This window comes from Schistocerca gregaria, chromosome 6 (assembly GCF_023897955.1).
Source record: "Schistocerca gregaria isolate iqSchGreg1 chromosome 6, iqSchGreg1.2, whole genome shotgun sequence".
NCBI classification, from domain to species: Eukaryota; Metazoa; Arthropoda; class Insecta; order Orthoptera; family Acrididae; genus Schistocerca; species Schistocerca gregaria.
The window spans coordinates 524,973,710-524,983,282 of record NC_064925.1 but is presented as its reverse complement, the minus strand read 5'-3'; the positions used below and the strand labels follow the sequence as shown (position 1 = coordinate 524,983,282).

The 9,573-nt window shown below is 45.2% G+C and overlaps 1 non-coding gene across 1 annotated transcript; it reads right to left on the bottom strand.

The window, feature by feature from the left end:
• Window positions 1-4,517: 4,517 nt before the first annotated feature.
• Trnas-cga (transfer RNA serine (anticodon CGA)) lies at window positions 4,518-4,592 on the bottom strand. Its single transcript has one exon. It is a non-coding gene; the product is annotated as a tRNA-Ser (tRNA).
• Between the last annotated feature and the right edge of the window lie 4,981 nt (window positions 4,593-9,573).

Here is a 9,573-nt window from a genome sequence, read left to right as displayed (position 1 = left end):
CTCCTTTCCCAATCACTGCTTCCCTTTCATGTCCCTCGACTCTTATGACTGCCATCTGGTTTCAGTACAAATTGTAAATAGCCTTTCGCTCTCTGTATTTTACCCCTGCCACCTTTAGAATTTGAAAGAGTATTCCAGTCAACATTGTCAAAAGCTTTCTCTAAGTCCACAAGTGCTAGAAACGTATGTTTGCTTTTTCTTAATCTTTCTTCTAAGATAAGTCGTAAGGTCAGTATTGCCTCGCGTGTTCCAGTGTTTCTACGGAATCCAAACTGATCTTCCCCGAGGTCCGCATCTACCAGTTTTTCCATTCGTCTGTAAAGATTTCGCGTTAGTATTTTGCAGCCGTGACTTATTAAACTGATAGTTCGGTAATTTTCACATCTGTCAGCACCTGCTTTCTTTGGGACTGGAATTATTATATTCTTCTTGAAGTCTGAGGGTATTTCGCCTGTCTCATACATCTTGCTCACCAGCTGGTAGAGTTTTGTCAGGACTGGCTCTCCCAAGGCCGTCAGTAGTTCTAATGGAATGTTGTCTACTCCGGAGGACTTGTTTCGACTCAGGTCTTTCAGTGCTCTGTCAAACTCTTCACGCAGTATCGTATCTCAAATTTCGTCTTCATCTACATCCTCTTCCATTTCCATAATATTGTCCTCAAGTACGTCGCTCTTGTATAAACCTTCTATATACTCCTTCCACCTTTCTGCCTTCCCTTCTTTGCTTAGAACTGGGTTGCCATCTGAGCTCTTGATATTTGTACACGTGGTTCTCTTCTCTCCGAAGGTCTCTTTAATTTTCCTATAGGCAGTATCTATCTTACCCCTAGTGAGATAAGCTTCTACATCCTTACATTTGTCCTCTAGCCATCCCTGCTTAGCCATTTTGCACTTCCTGTCGATCTCATTTTTGAGACGTTTGTATTCCTTTTTGCCTGCTTCATTTACTGCATTTTTATATTTTCTCCTTTCATCAGTTAAATTCAATATTTCTTCTGTTACTCAAGGATTTCTAGCAGCCCTCGTCTTTTTACCTACTTTATCCTCTGCTGCCTTTACTACTTCATCCCTCAGAGCTACCCATTTTTCTTCTACTGTGTTTCTTTCCCCCATTCCTGTCAATTGTTCCCTTATACTCTCCTTGAAACTCTGTACAACCTCTGGTTCTTTCAGCTTATCCAGATCCCATGTCCTTAAATTCCCACCTTTTTGTACTTTCTTCAGTTTTAACCTACAGGTCATAACCAATAGATTGTGGTCAGAGTCCACATTTGCCCTAGGAAATGTCCTACAATTTAAAACCTGATTCCTAAATCTCTGTCTTACCATTATATAATCTATCTGATACCTTTTAGTATCTTCAGGATTCTTCCATGTATACAACCTTCTTTTATGATTCTTGAACCAAGTGTTAGCTATGATTAAGTTATGCTCTGTGCAAAATTCTACCAGACGGCTTCCTCTTTCATTTATTAGCACCAATCCATAATCACCTACTATGTTTCCTTCTCTCCCTTTTCCTACTGACGAATTTCAGTCACCCATGACTATTAAATTTTCGTCTCCCTTCACTACTTGAATAATTTCTTTTATCTCATTGTACATTTCATCAATTTCTTCATCAACTGCAGAGCTAGTTGGCATATAAACTTGTACTACTGTAGTAGGTGTGGGCTTCGTATCTATCTTGGCCATAATAATGCGTTCACTATGCTGTTTGTAGTAGCTTACCCGCATTCCTATTTTCCTATTCATTATTAAACCTACTCCTGCATTACCCCTATTTGATTTTGTGTTTATAACCCTGTAGTCACCTGACCAGAAGTCTTGTTCCTCCTGCCACCGAACTTCACTAATTCCCACTATATCTAACTTTAACCTATCCATTTCCCTTTTTAAATTTTCTAACCTACCTGCCCGATTAAGGGATCTGACATTCCACGCTCCGATCCGTAGAACACCAGTTTTTTTTCTCCTGATAATGACATCCTCTTGAGTAGTCCCCGCCCGGAGATCCGAATGGGGGACTGATATTACATTGAATACTGTAAATTTTTCCAAATAGGTGGGCTGATAATATTAACGCTATTTTATTTCAAAACTGCTATTTTCCATACAACGTGGCACGTAAATAAAAATAAAACACTGTGAATGTTTTAAGTTTCAAATAACTCTAGCAGCTTTACATTGCGTGAATGATTTGTTCCTGAGCGTGCAGTGCAGGTCGCATGACATTATGCACTGAAGAACCAAAGAAACTAGTACACTGCCTAATATCGTGCAGAGCCCTGCAAGTAGGCAGAAGTGCCGCAATACGACGTGACATAGACTGGACTAATGTCTGAAGAAGTGCTGGAGGGAACTGACACCATGAATCCTGCAAAGCTGTCCATAAATCCGTAAGAGTACGAGGGGGTGGAGATCTCCTCTGAAGAGCACGTTGCAAGGGATTCCAGATGTGCTCAATAATGTTCCTGTCTGGGGAGTTTGGTGGTCAGTGGAAGTGTTTAAAGTCAGAAGAGAGTTTGCTGGAGTCACGCTGTAGCAATTCTGGACATGTGGGGTGTCGTATTATCGTGCTGGAATTGCCCAAGTCCATCGCAATGCATAATGGACGTGAATGGATGCAGATGATCAGACAGGATGCTTACGTATGTGTCACCTGTCACTAGTCGTATCTAGACGTATGAAGGGTCCCATATCACTCCGACTGCACACGCCCCACACCATTACAGAGCCTCCACAGCTTTAACAGTCCGCTGCTGATATGCAGTGTCCATGGATTCATGATGTTGTCTCCACACCCGTACACATCCATGCGATCGATACATTTTAAAACGAGACTCGCCGGACCTGGACACATGTTTCCAGTCTTTCAACAGTTCAGTGTCGGTGCGGACGGGTCCAGGTGAGGCCAAAATATTTCTGTCGTGCAGTCATCAAGGGTACGGATGCCCATATCGATTATGTTTCGTTGTACGGTTCGCATTGGTCCCGTTCCTGCAGGATCTTTGTCTGGCCGCAGAGATATCGGAGATTTGATGCTTTACCGCATTCCTAATATTTACGATGCACTCGTGAAACGGCAATACGGGAAAATCGCTACTTCATCGCTACCTCGGAAATGCTGTGTCCCATCGGTCGTGCGCCGACTGTAACACAACCTTCAAATTTGCTTGAATCTTGATAACCTGCTGTTGTAGCAGCAGTAACCGATCTAACAACTTCGCCAGACACTCGTCTTATATAGGCGCTGGAGACTGCAGCGCCGTATTCTGCCGTGGCGCGGTACGTTTGTATCGAGACAGATTTCCAGAACGAAGGTGTCCCGACAGGAAGACGTTCGAAGCAATTGGTCGGCGTCTTAGGGAGCACGGAACATTCCAGCCTATGATTCGCGACTGGAGAAGAACTATAACGACGAGGACACCTGCAATGGACGAGGTAATTCTTCGTGCAGTTGACGATAACCCTAACGTCAGCGTCAGAGAAGTTGCTGCTGTACAAGGTAACGTTGACCACGTCACTGTATGGAGAGTGCTACGGGAGAACCAGTTGTTTGCGTACATATCTCTGAATTTGAATACAAGTATCTATACGAGTTTCTTTGGCTCTTCAGTGTACTTCTAGTTGTACAAGTTGCTAGTGTTAAGCATACGACCGGAAATGCTGAAGCCTTAACATGGGACATAGAATTATGGAAACGTGGTTGTGCCATGAGCAAACACAAAATCTTCTTTTTTTAACATCCAAATATTGAAAACGGTCTGTTCATACGGTGTTTTCATTTCTTGCCATTATCTTTTCTTTTCAGTAGATCTTTACGCGCGTCTGTTACGATTAGTTTCGATTACTCGATATAAGCGTTGTAGCGACTTCTTTGCTTGGTCACTGAAACAGTTTGAAGTCGGTGACGAGTCTGAATGTTTTCGACGAGTGGAAATCGTTGGTGGCTTGCTAACAATAAGGCTGTAATTGTTTAAAAGAGAATTCATCATTACACTGGAATCAATATTTTGTTCCAGGGTTCAGTTGGATGCTAATTGCTGAATTCGTGTTTAGAGAGAAGACTTGGTTGGTCTGGTGGTGGTCCACGCTGTTGTGAAGATTTTGCAACGTATAAATACTGGACGGACATTCATATCGCTAGAGGTTGGAACAAGTAATGCACCCGGGAGTATTGACGAACATGGGTTTGGTGGTCCTGTGTGGGAAGACACAACGTGTCTTTGAACACGATACACTCACCGCTCAATGTTATCGTGGCACTGTACCTCTACCCACGTCCATGTTTTCAGGGGTGCATTCTGCCCTGGCTTCATTTTTATGAATGACAATGAGTGGCCCGTGGAGGAGCTCTTGGAACGAAAGATTATTTGACAAATAGACTGGCCTACCTGTTCCCGTTCCACTTAGTTAAACAGCATCCAGCATGTTTGGGATGCATTTGGGAGACGTCTTGCAGAGCATCCACACGCTCCAACGACCATCCGGCAGTTGTCTATCTGAAACTTCCTGTGTTTCGGGCCGAGAGTCGAACTCGGGACCTTTGCCTTTCGTGGGCAAGTGCTCTACCAACTGAGCTACCCAAACACGAGTCACGCCCCGTCCTCAAATTACTTCTGCCAGTACCTCGTCTCCTACCTTCCAAACTCTACAGAAGCTCTCCTGGTTCGCAGGAGGACGGGGCGTGACTCGTGCTTGGGTAGCTCAGCTGGTAGAGCACTTGCCCGCGAAAGGCAAAGGTCCCGAGTTCGAGTCTCGGTGCGTCACACAGTTTTAATCTGCCAGGAAGTTTCATATCAGCGCACACTCCGCTGCAGACTGAAAATCCCATTCTAGAGCTGTCTATCTCTCTGGTGGATAAATTGAACGCCGTAAGAACTCCTTACCAACCTTATCACTCAGATCAAGTAAGAGGGCGCACGATGAATAGCGTGTTCTGCCGTCCGTGATGGTCACACACCCTATTAAGAACCATGTCCCACCTTTTCTTGCGTCCAGGGGACCATCATGAGAGGCGATGACTTCAGTATATTTAATATCTTTGAATAAGCGGCTAATTTCTGTTCGTCCCATTGCTTATTATTTCAGTCACCTTATGTATTATACTGAAGCAGTTCTTTCGAAGCATGGTCCAAGTTTTATCGAGCTACGTTACTTGGCAGTGTGAAATCATGCGATAGTTTCTTCTCTCCTTAAGTTCTGCACGCCACTATTTGAAATCAAACACAGACAAAAAGTGAACTTCAACAACAATATGAATAACTTAACATCGGACTTGTTTTCCTACTCACATTGCTGCTATGGGGATACTGCAGCGGAAATTTCTTGTCACGTGACAGAGTAGGGAACTGTCACGAACTTCAGCCGTTCGCGGCCAACTTTCGTGCTTTTGTCTTTCCCAGCGACGGAGAAAATGAAACACGCCACGCTCTAACTTACATCGATACCGCGTTCTTCCATTATTACAGAAGTTGCCCATGTTGCTGCAGTGTCCTGCTTTGCAGCCTTTGAAAAATACATCGCACGCATCAAATCGCTAAAATAAAATGCACTAACAAATAACGAGTGCGTCAACCTTTAGACGTCACTGTTAAAGACTTGTATAATAAAAATCCAGGATGATCTTGCTTGACTTGTACTTTAGACAATGTACAATATAAATTAACATACACTTACGTGGATATGGTGCCTTGTCCGAAAGAACAGACACCATTGATGACCTGCAGCCATCTAGAACGAAATTAGAATTATATATTACTATCTGCAGCTGCTAACTAACGGTTGTTGATATCTATCAATGGGGACGGGTGAAAATGTGTGCCCCGACCGGGACTCGAACCCGGGATTGCCTCCTTACGCGACAGACGTTTCTATCCACTTTTTTTTTCTTTTTTGTAATCTCATTTTGTTCGTTTTCGTTCGTTGTGTCTGCTTGGGGCGGGCGTCGCAAGACACCAGTTTCAGTTCGTTGTTGATCGATTAACTCAGTTTTTTAATTACAGAGGGCAGCTGACCCTCTGACCGAACACGCTGAGCTACCGTGCCGGCTTATGAGACACCGAGGGCACAGAGGATAGTACGACTGCAGGAACTGTCTCACTCACGCCTCCCGCGAGAGCCACATTCTCATTCTCACCTTATATGTCCACACACTACATTCGTAGTGTCCCTACCCAACACACTCATTACTCGTGGAAGACATTCTTACCAAGTCCCGTAACAGTTCGGGCAATATGTGTGCATCCGCTCAGAAGAAGGAGGTTATGACCGGTATTGCCAGAACTGTATACTTATATGGATATGTCCGGAAAAACAGGCACCGCATCCATATAAGTATATAGTTCTAGCAATACCGGCCATGACCTTCTTACGGGACTTGGTAAGAATGTCTTCCACTAGTAAAGAGTGTTTTGGGTAGGGACACTAGAATGTAGCGTGTGGACATATAAGGTGAGAATGTGGGTCTCGGTGGAGTCGTGGCGAGATAGTCCCTGCAGTCGCACTATCCTCTGTGCCCTCGGCGGCTCAGATGGGTAGAGCGCCTGCCATGTAAGCAGGAGATCCCAGATTCGTGTCCCGTTCGGGGCACGCATTTTCATCTGTCCCCGTTGATATATATCAGCGCCCGTCAGCAGCTGAAGGTATTAATATATAATTGTAAGATAAATTAATGTCGCCAATCACACCCTGACCACTGTATATCTGTACTCCACCCCCGACGCCTTTAGTTGAGCCGCTGAGGGTGCTTCTCGTTTCACTATGATAAGTATCATTTGCAGCTGCGACCGTAAATGGTGCACGTTAAGAACATTTGTCTGTAAAGTAAAATCAGTAGAAAACAGTCTCGGTCGCATAGTCATTCATTAAAATTAAGACTCTAGCAGGAGGCCAACTTCAGAAAACGCACCATTCGGCTGGCGGTGATCACGCTTGGATCCGCTGTTTTGCGACTGGGGTCAGCACAGCGGTTCCAAGAGTGATCCTCATCAACCGGATGGTGCGTTTTCTGAAGTTGGCCTCCTACTAGAGTCTTATTTTTAATGAATGACTATGCGACCGAGACTGTTTTCTACTGATTTTACTTTACCGACAGATCGCTGTTCCCAGTAACGTTACCTAAAGCCACCGTAGGAGCTCGAATTTTTCTAATTACTCGGACATGCTTACCAGGCTATATTTATCCAGCAAGAGGAGATATGCAGCCTGACTTTACTTGCTGCACACGATCTCCGAACATCTCTATGTTGCACTGCAACTCTTTTGTAGTGTCGGACACTATAGCTTAACTAGCACATGCTTCAAGCTTTCGTTTGTACAAAACGTCTGCACTACGAAACGAGAGGTTCCACTTGGGACCTTCCCTATCTCGTATATTAACGTTACCTAATTGAAGCCCCAAACTAATGAGTAATAGGCAGTTCAAGAATCAGCTTCACAAAGGTTTTCTAAGCCGTCCGTTTTGTTGATGAATTACATTTCCCTGGTCTCCATTAGTATATCTGTGGGGATTCTGCCCCAGTTGGTTTACAAGTCACAAAGTTGTAACTTGTTCACGTTAAGTGCCCCAGCTCAATGACCTCAAAATCCAAGTTGGCAGTAGCCACATCCCCCTTATCTATTGCATGAGAAGCCCCTTCCTCTTTCCCCTTCTATTCTCATTTCCAAAAAATCGCGGCATAGTATTCGAAATGAAATAGCCAAGTTGTTCCAATTAAAAATTCGAAACCGTTTCCCCATGCCCTCCCTCCCTCCCACTCTCACCTCCCCTCCCTTCCCTCCCCTCCCTCTCTCCCCACCCTCCCCCCTCCCTTCCGTGCCTCCTCTCCCTCCCTCCATCCTCCCTCCCCTTCCTCCCCTCCCACCGGCTAGTTCATGCCAGTTCAGTCCAGACACAGTGATCATCCAGTATTAGGAGTAGTCACATAATTATCACCTCAAAAAATCAAGATACCGCCCTGAAAGCAGGTGATAGCATTGGGCCTTCTCTTTATATATTCATCTTTCACTGTGACACTTTTTTACCAATGAAGGATGGTTTACCGATGACCTTGTATGCAGAAGACCGCAATTTGGCTGTTCAGGGTACATGGTGTCTCGAAAGTCACCTCGTCTTCATTACGAAAATTCCTCCCATTGAGTGGTTTCTTCATCTGACGAAAGAGAAGAGGACAGTGGGTGGCGTATCAAGAGAATGTTCTGAGGAATACCACAAAATTTGATAGCCCAAAGAAGTAATTGTGCCCTGAGCAGACTCAGGCTGGGACACTGTCGTGAAGCAAAAACAACCCCTTCGATGAGGTCCCACAATGCTTCTTCTTGGCAGTCTCCCATAACGTCATCAGATTCCTAACAAACACACAGCATTAACTTGTCCGATGACGATTGGGTCTTACCCTTTTTCGGCGATGGTGAATCCATGTGTTTCTACTACTCGCGTTGCTCCTCCGTCTCTGGGTCGTATTCCTACAGCACCTGCCCATGTTGATCAGGCGGCTAAAGAGGTCAACTAGATTGGTCTGACACAACTACAATATTTCCGTTGCTCCCTTTTTCCGGTGGTCATTCTGAATGGCTGAGAGCAGTTGTGGAACACATTGGGCCGTGACCCTTTTCATGTTCAAACCATCGTGTAACATGCTGAAAACTGATCTGTGGCCCATTTTCCATTTTTAAACTGTCGCTTCGATTGTGATACGCTGCTATTGGAGCACCAGTATGTCCTCTTGCGGTTTTCAGTTATTCACAGGACGTGGTCTGCCAGTTCGTTCTATGCCATTCAGACCTGTGTGACCAAACTGGAAGCATCTGCACCTCCGCATCACTGAGTAATGTAATGGTGCACTGTTGACGCATATTTCTACCAATTCCGCATAGTTGTTCCAGCCTTCCCCTGCTTAAAATGCTAAAACGAATTACAGCATTGCAGCACTTGTTTGGACTAGATGTTAACCGCCGGCCGGAGTGGCCGAGCGGCTCTAGGCGCTACAGTCTGGAACCGCGCGACCGGTACGGTCGCAGGTTCGAATACTGCCTCGGGCATGGATGTGTGTGGTGTCCTTAGGTTACTTAGGTTTAAGTTGTTCTAAGTTCTAGAGGACTGATGACCTCAGACGTTGAATCCCATAGTGCTCAGAGCCATTTGAACCATTTTTTTTAGATGTTAAACTGTATGTTCCCCCCCCCCCTCCCCACATCCACTCCCCGCCCCCCCCCCATCTTTGACTGGGTAAGGGAGATCAAAGGCCAGAGTAAGGCAACGGCATATCAAACGAACCTTCCTGGCAGATTACAACTGTGTGCCGGACCGAGACTCGAACTCGGGACGTTTGCCTTTCGCGGGCAAATGTTCTACCAACTGACCTACCCAAGCACGACTCACGCTCCGACCACACAGCTTTACTTCTGTCAGTACCGCGTCTCCTACCTTCCAAACTTTACAGAAGCTCTCCTGCGAAACTTGCAGAACTAGCACTCCTGAAAGAAAGGATATTTCGGAGACATGGCTTAGCCACAGCCTGGGGGATGTTTCCAGAACGAGATTTTCACTCTGCAGCAGAGTGTGCGCTGA